Source organism: Saccostrea cucullata, unplaced genomic scaffold (assembly GCF_032062105.1).
Source record: "Saccostrea cucullata isolate Sc308-1 unplaced genomic scaffold, CSIRO_AGI_Scuc_v1 ctg194, whole genome shotgun sequence".
Classification (NCBI taxonomy): Eukaryota; Metazoa; Mollusca; class Bivalvia; order Ostreida; family Ostreidae; genus Saccostrea; species Saccostrea cuccullata.
The window spans coordinates 448,676-462,435 of record NW_026939778.1 but is presented as its reverse complement, the minus strand read 5'-3'; the positions used below and the strand labels follow the sequence as shown (position 1 = coordinate 462,435).

Genomic DNA, 13,760 nt, shown 5'->3' with positions numbered 1-13,760 from the left:
GCAATTTTTCCAATGCAATTTAAATGGCATTTTCTTACTATATTTGCTTTAATTTACATACAAAATGTACATATCTATGATAAGTAACCAACACTGACAAAAAAAATTGTTGATTTCATTAAAGTTATGCTCTGAAATATTCCCACAAAACAATTTCTGTTGTACTGTTCGGTTATAATAACAAACTTTCATTAGTCCATTTTAATATTTAATGACAAAATTCCTTAATCTAAGCATATTGCCAATATATAGATATTACAAAATCGTATTGCTTTACGATATTTTTTGTCATTATATTGCAATATATTGAAATATCGATATTATTGCCCAGCCCTACCGTTAATAATAAGTTTTCACGAATAAATTACATTCTAATAGAGGAAGCGTTTTGCAAAATGACAAAGTGATTATTCATATATTACTTATTTATAGGTAAAATTGGAGATTACAAATGAGAATTATTCTGCAATTTGTTCTCCTTTGCAAAAGAAAATCAAATGAACGATGCTAAAGCAGCAAACCAGTCCAGTGCATTGTCCTGCTTCTGTTTTACCAGATGAAAACTATTTCTATCATGACACATCGATTTTTACAGATTCAACCGAAATCAATTACACCAACCCCTTAAAACAGTATCTCATACCGCCTAATTGTATCATTACTGATTTTATGAGCTTTTTTCGCTTAACTACAGTATTAGTGTAGAATATGTGTGATTGTAGGATTTTGGAATGCAAAAGAGAAGAATTATTTCTTGGCTTATTAAGATACATGTAGAATTCACAAAGGTTTGTGATTTTTTCTATATTTTTAATAAATTTAAATATTTTTTCAAAGTTGTTATTTAGTCAAAATCGAATGTAAAAGAAATTCATGAATGTAGCTGTATTAGGAAGCATCCGTCTACTCCTGGTAAATGTTGTCGCTGTTTATAGGTAATTTAACTTTGTGTAGATTTAGGGACTAAATGTTTAAAAAAAAAATAATAATGTTCAAAATAAAGATTTATATACAAAATGTATATAACATATTGAAGAGAATATTCTGGAATACTTAAGTTTCAGTTAAAGGCAATTCGTTATTTAATTACTAGATATAAATTCGAGAAAATTTTCAAATGTAGTTTTTAACTTACTTTATCATTTAGAAATATATGTTGTGACAGTATGAAGATGTGGAGAAAATTAAAAGAAAACTTTGGATACTAGAAGTACTTAATTTTCCGCATGGTATTAATTTACGTTATGTACGCGGTCACAAATTTTCCGCGGAAATATGTCCAAGCGTACTTGATATAAATGTACAAGGCATATGAGACAGTCTGCAATTTTCTACATGCAGATTAAACAGAAATTGCGATTCCGCGGAATTATGACTTAGTGGAAAAAGTACGTTTACAGTACCCAGGATCATTCCGTCATTTATTTCTTTTTTTATGAAGAGCTTAAGGCTTTTTGTTTCAAGAAGCCCTTTATGTATTATCATGTTCTTAGCGGAACTTATAGTTAAATGCGTTTAGAACAATCGATAGTGATTTATAACATAAACGTCTCTCAAAATTTAAATGAAATTTCGCTTGGATTGATTCATAATTTCCTCAACAAACACTTGCGCGGGTTTCTGATTGAAAATGTCTATGTACATGTGGTTTTTGGTGACCAGGTCTCCGAACAATCTATTGGAATTCCCATGGGTACCAACTGCGCCCCGTTATTAGCAGATCAATTTTGTATTCATATGAAGCGGATTTTGTCCAAAATCTTATTCGTGTAAAGAAAAAAACACTTGCTGTGGCCTTCAACTCGACACTCATATATACCGACGTCGTATTGTCAATTAACAATCATGGTTATTTCCATTCTTATGTAGAAACGATATATCCCGGTGAGCTTGAGATAAAAGATACCACGAGTCTGACACATCTGTTTCATATTTGGATATTTTTCTTGAAAAAGGCGTTAATGGTAATCTAATAACCAAGCTGTTTGATAAACGTGATGACTTTAACTTTTCCATCGTCAACTTCTCTTACTTATGCAGCAATGTACCTTTATCACCTGCATACGGAGATGATATCTCTCAGTTGATTCGATACGCAAGAGCATGCTCTACGGATGTACAATCTTTAAAACGAGGTAAATTATTGACAAACAAGTTGATGAAACAAGAATATCAGCAGTCTCGTTTAAAATCATTATTTCATAAGTTCTATGGTCGATACAATGACCTTGTCAGCAAATATAAATTATTGCTGACTGACGTTTTTCATACGAACTGTTAGTCCATTGTTTACACACGGAATTGATGACAGATTTTCCTATCATAATAAGGAGCACATGGCGGGTGTGACCGGTCTGCCTACTCCTTCATGGCACCTGATCCCACCTCTGATGTTTTGGAGGTCTGTGTTTGCTCTGCTCCTATTTGGTATTGTTTTATGGATTTTTGAGATTGAATACTGTTCATTATCTCCATACCGGTATGTTTCAATCCATATGTCTCATTTAGCAATCAAAAGTAAGTAGACAGATTACAATCTGGAAAAGATGCCAAGCTATCTTAATGTTTGTTGTAAATATCTTCATCACATTTATATATCTCATACTATATTCATGCAATAAAGATAAGGTATCTAAACAATATGAAGACAAAGGATTACAAAGTATTTATTCTAGGAATTATTAAACGCATCGGTGGTTTATTCAGCAGGAATGGATATTATCACGCGATATAGAAGGACATATATTGTTTCTTGTTGATTAATTTTTTATGCTGCTGAATATCGGAAAGACGATTGAAATACCTTAAGCTATACTGTAAACCAACTATTATTCGCGTCATATTTTATTTGCGATCCGTCAATTTGAAATTAATCCGAGATTTCATTTATTGGGGTTGCAACTCGTAGATGGTCACGTGATAAAATCCTATAACGCCTGAGAGAGTTATATAATTTGATTTGGTCATGTGACCGATCTCATGACGTGAAAATTGAATGTAAATTTAAATAGTATTGTACTTTTTGAAAATATATATTGACACATGTTAAATTTTTTTATAACACCCAAAATCGATCAAATGCCACGCGTCCCTTGCATTGGTTCAAGTCAGGCATGCAGCGGTAGTCATTGTAAAATGATTTAAATTAAAAAAGCTGTGTCACTAGTGATAAAATGAGTCATGAATGAATTTTTCTTTCAGTTTTTAAAGGGGCATGGACACAGTTTCAACTGAATTTTTTTTAATGAATTTTAATGTTTACATTTCCTAGCTAAGGCAATTCTAATGATCACAAAAAATTTGAACATCATTTGTTGATTTACAAAGGAGATACAGGACTTAGAATTCTTCATAATGGTGGTGAAATACCATGATTATAACAAAACGAGATTCAGCAAATCATTAGAAAATGCTTAATTGTATTTAGAATTAACTTCTTTATTGAAAAATTTGCTTTGAACGAATACATATCAGTATGTTTAACCTATGTAAACTAAACATGACACGGGCCTTAAAAAATTGTTTACATAACAAACGTTGGGAGCTCTAAATCTGTCTTGTATCTCGACAACTGAAATTCAAAATTTTGATGATCTTAATAAATACCCTAGTAAAGTATTTTTAAACATAAAAAATGAAATGAAAATTTTTGGCTGAAACTGTGTCCTGGCCCCTTTAATGTAAAATGTAGCTGCATAGTGTTATCAATTTTATAATTCTTCAATGTCACCCCCCCCCCCAAATAATCCGTACAATCTCTGTTACGCACTTTGAAAACCGTTTCAACTTTAAGAATCGATTCAAAGTGCGTGGATTTTGTCTCATTGATAATAAACTCTGAAAACAATTTAAAACCGTTTCAACTTTAAGAATCGATTCAAAGTGCGTGGATTTTGTCTCATTGATAATAAACTCTGAAAACAATTTCAAAGTGCGGTAGTTGTTTAAACTGCGTTGCAATAAAGCTCCGATACAGAAGAGCATGCTTTTTAAATTATTCAACAGAGAATAAAATTGCCTTTGCTTTCTTTTTAATTATTTTTTTCTATGTACCTATCATATACTTTATTGCTATCCCTGTTAATCACTTTGAGAGATGTAGCAAACCAATTTTTAAGCACTTGTTTTTCTTTAAAAAATACATGGTTTTGAAATTACTTAATAATATCATTTCAAGGACAACATTCTTGTTGGCCTTTCATTTTCTTTAAATTTATTTATTCATGTTATTTTTGCTCTTTTGTATATTCACTGGGTAATAAGAAACTTTCTAATACAATTTATTACCATTTTGTACTTCCGATTAAATTAGAAAAGAAGTCAAAGTCTCATCGATTTGGCTTTATTCACTTTCAATTCTAGTTTTGCTCAATTGGCATTGCTTAAATATTTTCGAATGTATTCCATATCTGTTTTCCCCTATAATATGCCAGTTTTCTCCATTTTCGAATATTTGAAAAGTATAATTTCTTTTAGGATTCTTTTTAAAAAAAAGTTCCATTAACATTTTAGCCTAGATGAATGTATACTAATCTCAGACGAATCAAGAAAGTGTCCACGAGATAAATAATGTAATTTATAACATTGCTATCGAAATACAGAATACATATTATAAGTCTATAATGCGGGATGGCAAGGCAAATTCAATATGTCATAAAAATTTCTATAATCATTTCACATTAAATTCTATTTGTCACAATTGTTTTGCTTATTCCTTTCAAATTTGTCACTTCAGTTTCCTGGTAGTATGTAACAGAACTGGGAATTTATTCTGTTATAGCAATGGAAAGTGCAGGAAATATAGTTCATAAGACTGAAGCTTCCATAAATTCATACAACATCAGTTGTTGCTATATTAATGTTATTGACACTCAAATGCTAAATGTCACAAACCATGATGTCGGTAATGTAAGAGAGATATATCCGCAGGATCTTCAAACCCTTCTAACTCTCCTGATGTAGATTCTAATCAGGATCTTCTTAATAATAAGACTTCCAATGATCTCAAGCAAAATGTGAAAGTAATTATCGAATTAACCGTGCTGGGGGCAAGAGATTCATGCATTTAAGAAAAAAAAAGGAAAATCCAGAACAAAGTGCTATATAAAACTAGAGGTACTGTGAGCGATGGGCTGACTAAATGATACCCCCGCCTCCATATAGTTGTAATGGCAAAGTCCATGTTTTGCTGTGGCCGGAAAACCAAAATATGTGTCGGATCAAAAAGTAAAATAGGAGGTGCAAAAAGTATGAATAAAGATTCTGTGATTTCCAAATTTCATTCAGTGGTAAAGGAGTTGCGGATAAGATATATAAAAAAAATACTCTTATAGTATCTAGGTTACCATAAAATATATAAAAATTGATTACGATTTCCTGAAAGGTTTGATATCAAAATCTATACTTTCTCTTTATGAGAAAATCTTTTAAGTGCACCTTACTAAGTTAATCTAATAATGCTATTTTTATATAAAGATAGTGATAATTAATCTCATACGTGTTGTTGATATCTGCTATGAAATGGTTTTCAACTCTTTCGATCGAATCTGACTTTTGAAACAGTGATTGTTTTCTCCTCGGCATACTGTACTTACAGCAACAAAAAATAGACCAATAAACATTAACATTAACATGTAAGGGGAGCGAAAAGAAAATTAATTCCTTTAAAAAAAATTTGCCTATTTAAAAATGAAAGAAAATCGTTTTCTGTGTGAACGATTTATAAAGTTAGAACTAAACTATTGTGACTCGCCAGAAGAAGCAAGAAATGACGTGAAACAAATTCTGCAAAATATAACACAAATTATGTATACATATTAAGAGCTTGTATTTATTACATTTAATATTTAGAAACAATATAAAAATTCGTCGAAAGTGGGCGAATTCAAAACGGGGTAAATTCAAAGTAAACAGTATAATATCTAAAACAAAAATTATTAATCTTCTTGGGCGAATTTAAAACGGGGCAAACTTGTTTCCAATTGTGAACGGGCGAAAATAACACGGGGCGAAACTAACCCTGTATACAATATTTTTAATATATCTGACATCAGAAAGGACTTTATTGTCAGAACCTTTCCTTTGAAAAAATAATATTTCTTATCATTTTCCCTACTCAAACGGATGTTCACTTTATTTCAAACAATGAATATTTGTGAATTGTGTATTATCAAACTTTGATGTAATTAAAAGAAATGAGGTTTCTTGTTAACTAAGTTCATCCCTTGTAAATTAAAAGCTTGTTAGTTGTTAATTAATGTTTATGATGAATCTTAAACTTAACAAGTAAAATAAAACTGAAATCTATTTTTATCCGGCGTTAGGAATTAAATAAAACAAACAACCAGACTGAAATCGGTGCATATTATTTATTTCAATATAAAAACACTTCTGATTTTCTTTCATTCTGTATCTCTTCAATTTAAAACATGTGTACGTTTAAATTACATTGCATTTTCAAAGAGCATGTTCCAATTTCTGGATTTTGGCTTCCATGCAGACTTAGTCTTAACTTTGTTATTGTTATTTCTAAAAAAGAGGTGTTCATTGTCTCAACCATTCACGACAAAGCGGGGAAAGATATTCATCACTGTCACATTCATTTGAAAGATATTACTTTTAGTGCTCTTATCTTTTAGACTCTATTTGCTTACTTCTGAAAATTTGCCACCTCTATAAAATAGATGAAATATGAGAGCCATAACTTCTGAACTCACAAATAAAGGTTGATAACCATGGAAGGTCCAAGTCCGGCACCTGCTCTAAAAGATTCTGACATCTCAGTCACAATTTTGAAACCATTTACTGATTTTGTTTACCATAAGAAGCTTTATCACCAAGTCTAGTGATAGATGCCTGCCTTTTATGATTCTCATTGTTTACCAGATCAAGCAACTTTTTGCAAGGTCTGGAACTTGACTTTTTGGGGTTTTTTTAAACCTCATTGTTCATCGTATATCAAGGTATGCATGTAACAAAAAGTAGAGTTAACAAGTTTTTTTTCTGCCTAAGAGTATCGCGTTACTATGCGTATATATTTTTGTTTGTTTGTGGAATATGTTTCTTGGAGCTAATAAAATATTGAATATCAATGCTTCAAAGTGTCGGGCTCCTAGAATGCTTGATAAAACATATATCTTGGATTTTTAAGGCAACAAAGTCTTTATTGGAATCATATTATGTTTAATTGATATATAATATCGTTTTGGGATATATTTTGCTCTTATAAAATTAATTGGATTTAGTAATTTAAGATGCACGTTCTTGATCACATAGTGATACCATACAAGGTAATTTGTCACATCTTTCCATTGAGATAGAAAAGGCTGTATTTATTCACTGTATATAGAAGTCATACATATCGTCCATTTATATTATAGAAGAATATGCCTTACATATGCATTTTAATTTGCCAATTATAAGCATAAAAATTATTGTTATATATTTCACTGTTCATAATATATCTTTCGTGCATTGTTCTCTTTTTAATAGATATGCTAACATTCTTTTTTTCAATTCAAACAACGCATATACACAAAGTAGTGCTTTTAAATTTACTGTCTTGGCTATATATATACACTTAGCTAGTTATTTAATTTGCTCTTCACATAATACATGTATCTTTTTGGACTTTATAAATCCACTTTTCAGCGACTATCAAGATATTTTCTATTTAGAAATTACTCACAGGAGTCTAGATATTAGTCTAAGATATTAAGGAACACAGAATTTTGCATTAAGTTTAATGAATTATATAGAGAGAGCTGATTTTGATCAACAGGATTCTGTAATGTATTGGAACCCATCTTGCCCAGCAGAATAAAGTAAATGCTAAAAGGTTTGTAGAGATTAATGTTATTTTTATCCTCTGTTGTCACATCAGAATCACTATCATAAATAAGTGTAACATTGATTTTACAGTCCTATCTGATTCACTTTCATCAGCTTCCCAAAACAGCGTAAATAAACTTATTAGTGAATATCAATATCTCCTTGTAAGGTTTTAGCAAAGGTGTGATGGTTACATTTACAACGCTGAGAAGTGCAGGAATTTGAACAGAATTTTGCTCTTTGGATTTCTTTGAAATTTCATACGTAAAGGACTACTCATAAAAAATGTTACTTGTTTTAGGCAGATCCTACTAGTTCATATATTACTTAAATGACACCTTGAATGCTATGTCTATTATACAGTAATTTGAATATGTGATTTTTCTATGACTTTTGGAGTTTTAATTTTAAAAAATACTTTAAACTCCGTTTTGCATTGGTACATGTTTATCTGATAAGTACTGATAATATTTAGGTAAATGTTAATGGTTAGTTAGATGTTATTGTTTCTGATGTTACTCATCACGCAAATATCCGTATATTTTGAAGTATTTTTATGTACTAAACTAAACGACATAGGATATTCAAACGCCAGCTCTCCTTCTTTATGAAGTAATATTCCGCTGTAAAATGCATATGCTGTTTACTAACTTATTCGGTACTCAAGAGTCTGTTCCAACCGAGGCAGGCTTCTTATAGATAAGTTGATGGTACAGAGATATAAACAACTCCGATAAATGTCAGGATTCCGTAAATTCTTTGGTAGTTATTGTCAGGTTGCGATCGATTTTTTAAAATATTAAGGTCATTCTATAAATAATATTGATAAATTTTTTACTAAAAGATTTGAATATGTCAAAGATTCTGCAAATTCTTATGATTTATTTAAAAATAAAAATGATTTTCTGTAGTCTATTTCAAAATCGATTTCGTTGGATTGGCTAATGGATTTGGAATCTAGATACATGCATTCGTTCAACACGATGTCAAACGGATTTAAAGATGATGGATGACTTCTTGGCATATCCTGTATATCAATGAAGCATTAACTTCATTTCCCGCCAAAAGAGATGTTATCACGCAGTCCTAGTAAAAAACTATATCTTTGTCAAATCATTTCGTGTGTAGAAACTTCCACTTTCGATAAAAATGATTGATGTCAGACCGCAATAGGCTATGTTTTCGGAAATTGAAAGAAAATCGCCTTTTGTTTTTCTGATAATGGATTCATGACTGGGTTTTCGAAACCCCACCACTATTGAAAATTAATTAAGCTTAATCTATTACACAGTGGTGGTGCCTCATATGAAAAAAAAGTTGTTTCTACTTAATTAACCATAGCCACAATGGCTTTCTAAGTACTTGAGAATAAATTATCCACATTCACATATTTATGTATCATTCAGGTAATATGTACTTACCACGAAAAAATTAGAAAAAAAATTGATAAGGTAGTTTATTGCTTCTATTTTGTGAGATAAACAGTAAATGAAGAACATCGAAAATGTGATCAAAGACAAACAATAAATGCAAATCTGTAAAAAAAAAAATGCAGAAAAGTTACTAGACGCTCAACTAAATACCCATTGTGTATACCTCTTGGTGATATTTCTTTATACATGTACAATGTAAATTTCCGGAAATAAATAGATTATTTAGTCGATATTGCAAAGATGAAAGTGGAAAATTATTTTTATACATAAAGAAAACTGTCAATTGGTTGATTACGGAAGTCATGCCATTTTGAATTAAAAAAAGAAAAAACGATTCGATGACATAATAATTTTCCAAATCGTGTTAAGGTAGCTTTATAATTTTCTACTTTGGGCGTTTTTCAGAACAAAAAAATCATATCATTTTCCCTACCTTAAGGGAATCACTTTTAGAGAGGAAAAGGTTTTGTTTTTTTTTTTTAGATAAACTTTACATAATTTTCCCAAATGTGACAGGAGATAATGACACTTTGGAGAGACCTTAAAAGTTCAAATTCGTTGTTTTAAACGTAATGATTCAATCCATATTTATTTTCCTTATGATTTCATTCATTATTTTTACTTTATACTAGTGACCTGATCATGCATTCTAGATAAACCACTGATTAACATCGTTGGACTAGGTTTAATTGGTGATAGTAGAAATCATGAAATACATGTGTATATTTGTTTGTTTGTTTGTTTTTTACATGATTTCATTAAGAAATTACTTCCCATTCGAGTTCATTCGTTCATTTGGATTTTTGGTCGAGGATCCTAAAGTTGAGCATGTCCAGCAGTCGTCATTTTGTCATAAACGACTTATTTTCAAAGTTCAGAGAAGGATGCACCTATACACAAGGAAAAGTTAAAAATGTAGAGAAAATATTTATAAATAAACGAAATAAACATAGGCATATCAATAAAAGCAGCCATTTTGGGAATTCTTGTAAAGATTCTAAATATCATATATATATATATATATATATATATATATATATATATATATATATATATATATATATATATATATATATATATATATATATACCCCGATGGCTCGGTGTCTTTACGGGCGCCAAAGTCCGATGGTCACGCCAAAGTCCGATGGGACGTTTCCTATTAGACACGTTGCGCTAAAGTGTGATGGTGTGATACGCCAAAGACCGATGGAGCGAAGGAACACTCAACGTTTATGACGTCACAGTAGTTCGACGTCATGACGTTGTCCTGGGGCTCGTTTTACAAAAGGACTTACGACTTAATTAAATGTGGTAAGATATTTTTAGACAAACAATTTCAAAGAGAATTATTAATTTTGCAACTTTTACAATAATCTGAAGTTTTTGGTCTTAGTCGTAAGTTCTTTTGTAAAACGGGCCCCTGCATTCAAAGTCCAATATTTACATTAGCTGTGTTTTTCTACTAAGCAAACAGTGAAATTGATTTGAATACCATTTTCGTGTATACTCACGCGTAGAAATATATACGGAGAAACGTGCGTTAACGTGACGTCACAATGAGACTGCACCGACGTTAGTAAAAATGCTACGATATAGGGCAGCGAGAAATTCAAATAATAAGTATATTTTAGTTACTTCCAAACAAGTAAAATGTAAATATAAGGAATGTCTTAAGTTTAGTGTGAATTATTGGTGAGAGAATCACACAGACTTGCACGTAGGCATATTTTTCATGAAGCGCTAGCGAAATATGCCTACGTGACAAGTCTGTGTGATTCACACACCAATAACTCACAGAAAACTTAAAAACATTCCTTAATTGATTTAGTATTTGTCTCGCATACAATTTTACTGAATGTGCTTTTGTTTTCGCCCACCAGAGCTATTAGGGTTAGTCCTTGTACACCATTCGACTGATAAGGGTTAGTTCTTGAACATCAATGTGTTTCTTCGAACTCACCTGTGATATTTTGTGGTTAGTCCTCGCACACTGTTGGACTGATTTGGGTTAGTCCTGCGTCTATCCAAGATATCTAGCTTATAGTTGTTACACATTTTCGACTGATAAGTGTTAGTCTCGCATCTATATCCAAAAGATTAGGGTTAGTCTTTGCATTTAATATTTATTTTTATCCTGCACCTACCCTTTGCATTGACCTAATAAAGGTGCCCTAATAAACTAAAAGTCAATGCCCTAATAAAGCCTCGTACATGTATTCCGACGTTCTAAAGACATTGTGACGTCATGTATATTGCAATGTTTATGCCATAGCGTCATAGTTTCATCTGCAGAGATGTGCCTAAATCTCTCAAAAATAGCTTGTTTTGGACGTTCAAATGTAAAGAATATGTTGCAAGATAAACAAAATACATGATAAATGTTTTGAAATATAAGCGATATTTGGGCTCGGGTCGAAAACGTAAGAGGGCTCGGCAAGCCTCGCCCTCTATAACGTTTTCTTACCCTCGCCCAAATATCGCTTATATTTCAAGACAGTAACCATGTATTTTATTTAAGGAATGAATTTAATACATGTAGCTACCCATTTTATACGGTATAAACTGGGTTGTGGCAGTTTACGCTTTATAAACCGCTTCAGCGTAAACTGTTCCAACCCAGTTCATACCGTATAAAATTGGTAGCTATTAAATTCATTGCTTATAATTTAATTTTCATTCATTTGATGTAAGAAAAAAAGATGACAAGTTTCAATTTGTACAAATTTGAATTTAACGTCAGGCGGATTGATACGTTTTTGACGTGTCATTGTGACATAGGCAACCCATTTTATACAATATAAAGTAAATTTTTTATCCAATCAAATACAGCGTTACAACCAGAATCAAATTATATGTATTTATTTTAAACAATGGGGCCTTGGCATGACGCGGAATTGCATTTTTGTGCAGTAGAACTATGACGTCATAAACGTTAATTGTTTTCAGCACCGTCGGACTTCTGGCATGTCAGACCATCAGGGTTTGGCGCAGACCATCGGACTTTGGCGTGACCATCGGACTTTGGAGTCCCATCGCACTTTGGAGTCCTACATATATATATTTACTTCACCTATGGACATGACGAGCACATGACTAATTTGCATAATCATACTTGCTGATCACTGGGTATTAATTTTATTTTAAAAACTATTCATGTATATTAAAAGATGCCCTGATAAAAATTGTATAGTCCTTAAGCTGAAAGACTTAATTATTGCGTAGGAATTTAGGCATACAAAGAGTGACAAAAGGTTAGTTTTGATTAAATTTGGAAAAAAATCAAATAAATCCAGCTGAATATGATTCTATTGATCCACGAAGAATTGAATCTTAGTCACCATGAATTTATTTTAATCATTTTTTTATTTGCTGCTGCATTACTGGTTTAATTTAAAACAATTATAGCCAACGTAAACTCTTTTGCTTTGTGTCTCGATAATGTACTAAAGTCTTTTGAATAACAAGAAATAAGACAATATTTCGGTTATAATTAGTTAGAAAGAATCAGATGTAATAACCACATTTTTCTTTTCATTTCTAAACACAGACATTATCTTCTGAGCCCGAATACTGGGAACTCGAGGAATAATAGTCCATATAATTTCATGTCTTATTTCATTCAGTAACATATAACATGCTATATGTTACTACTCTATATGACAAACACTGTCTAAATGAAACATTTGTTGGTATATGTTAATAGAAGGTTTTTCCACAAATAATATTTAGTTTATCGTGTATTAAATGAAGTCATTTATACTGTCAGTTAAAATGAAAAAATAATGAAATCACTTAAAAAGTATTCGAGTAATAAGAATTGAAATGTTATCTCCATTCTACAACTCGAAGTCATCTCTAACGCCCAAAAATAAAATTATTGTTTCAATTAATTATAAAGAATTATTATTCGATAAGAATGTTACATATTCTAATCATTTTGATATTCAACTTAAAAATACTAGTAATAGTATACGAACCAAGTGTGTGCATGTACATATTTATATATATGAAGAGTTGATGAATCAAGAATTAACATATTAGGAGCCTCGTTTGAAGTCATCATTTCGTAAGTTCTATATGGTCGATTCAATGACTTTGTCAGCAAATGCAATTTATCATAAGTCAAAGAATGACTGACGTTTTTCATACTAATTATTAGTCCATCATTTATACATTGAATTGACGATGAATTTATCCGTTATTTTCCGATGATGACAAGGAGCACACGGCGGGTGTGACCGGTAGGCAGGTCATATTCACTCCTCCATGGCTCCTGATTCTTCCTTTGATGTTTTGGGGTCCGTGTCTGCTCTGCTCCAAATTTGAGTAGTAAATACTTGTTCGTAGGATTTAATATCATAGGTATGTACACTGTACCGATTTTTAATTACATTTTTTGGGATACTACACTGCTTTCTTGCAGACAATGACCTATTTAATTAAAAAGGGTCAATTTCTGGTATTCTTCAAATTTTGGCTTGTTAAAACTATTCGC

The 13,760-nt window shown here is 31.3% G+C and overlaps 1 long non-coding RNA gene across 2 annotated transcripts in view; it reads left to right on the top strand.

The window, feature by feature from the left end:
- Positions 1-737: 737 nt before the first annotated feature.
- LOC134253923 (uncharacterized) overlaps positions 738-13,760 on the top strand; it is a 31,890-nt gene continuing 18,867 nt past the window's right edge. The window contains exon 1 of one of the 2 annotated variants that reach the window (XR_009989207.1): positions 738-788. This is a non-coding gene — a long non-coding RNA (uncharacterized LOC134253923). Of the gene's footprint in view, positions 789-2,356; positions 2,402-13,760 lie in introns of those variants that run through there. The other variant, XR_009989208.1, reaches the window with a different exon arrangement.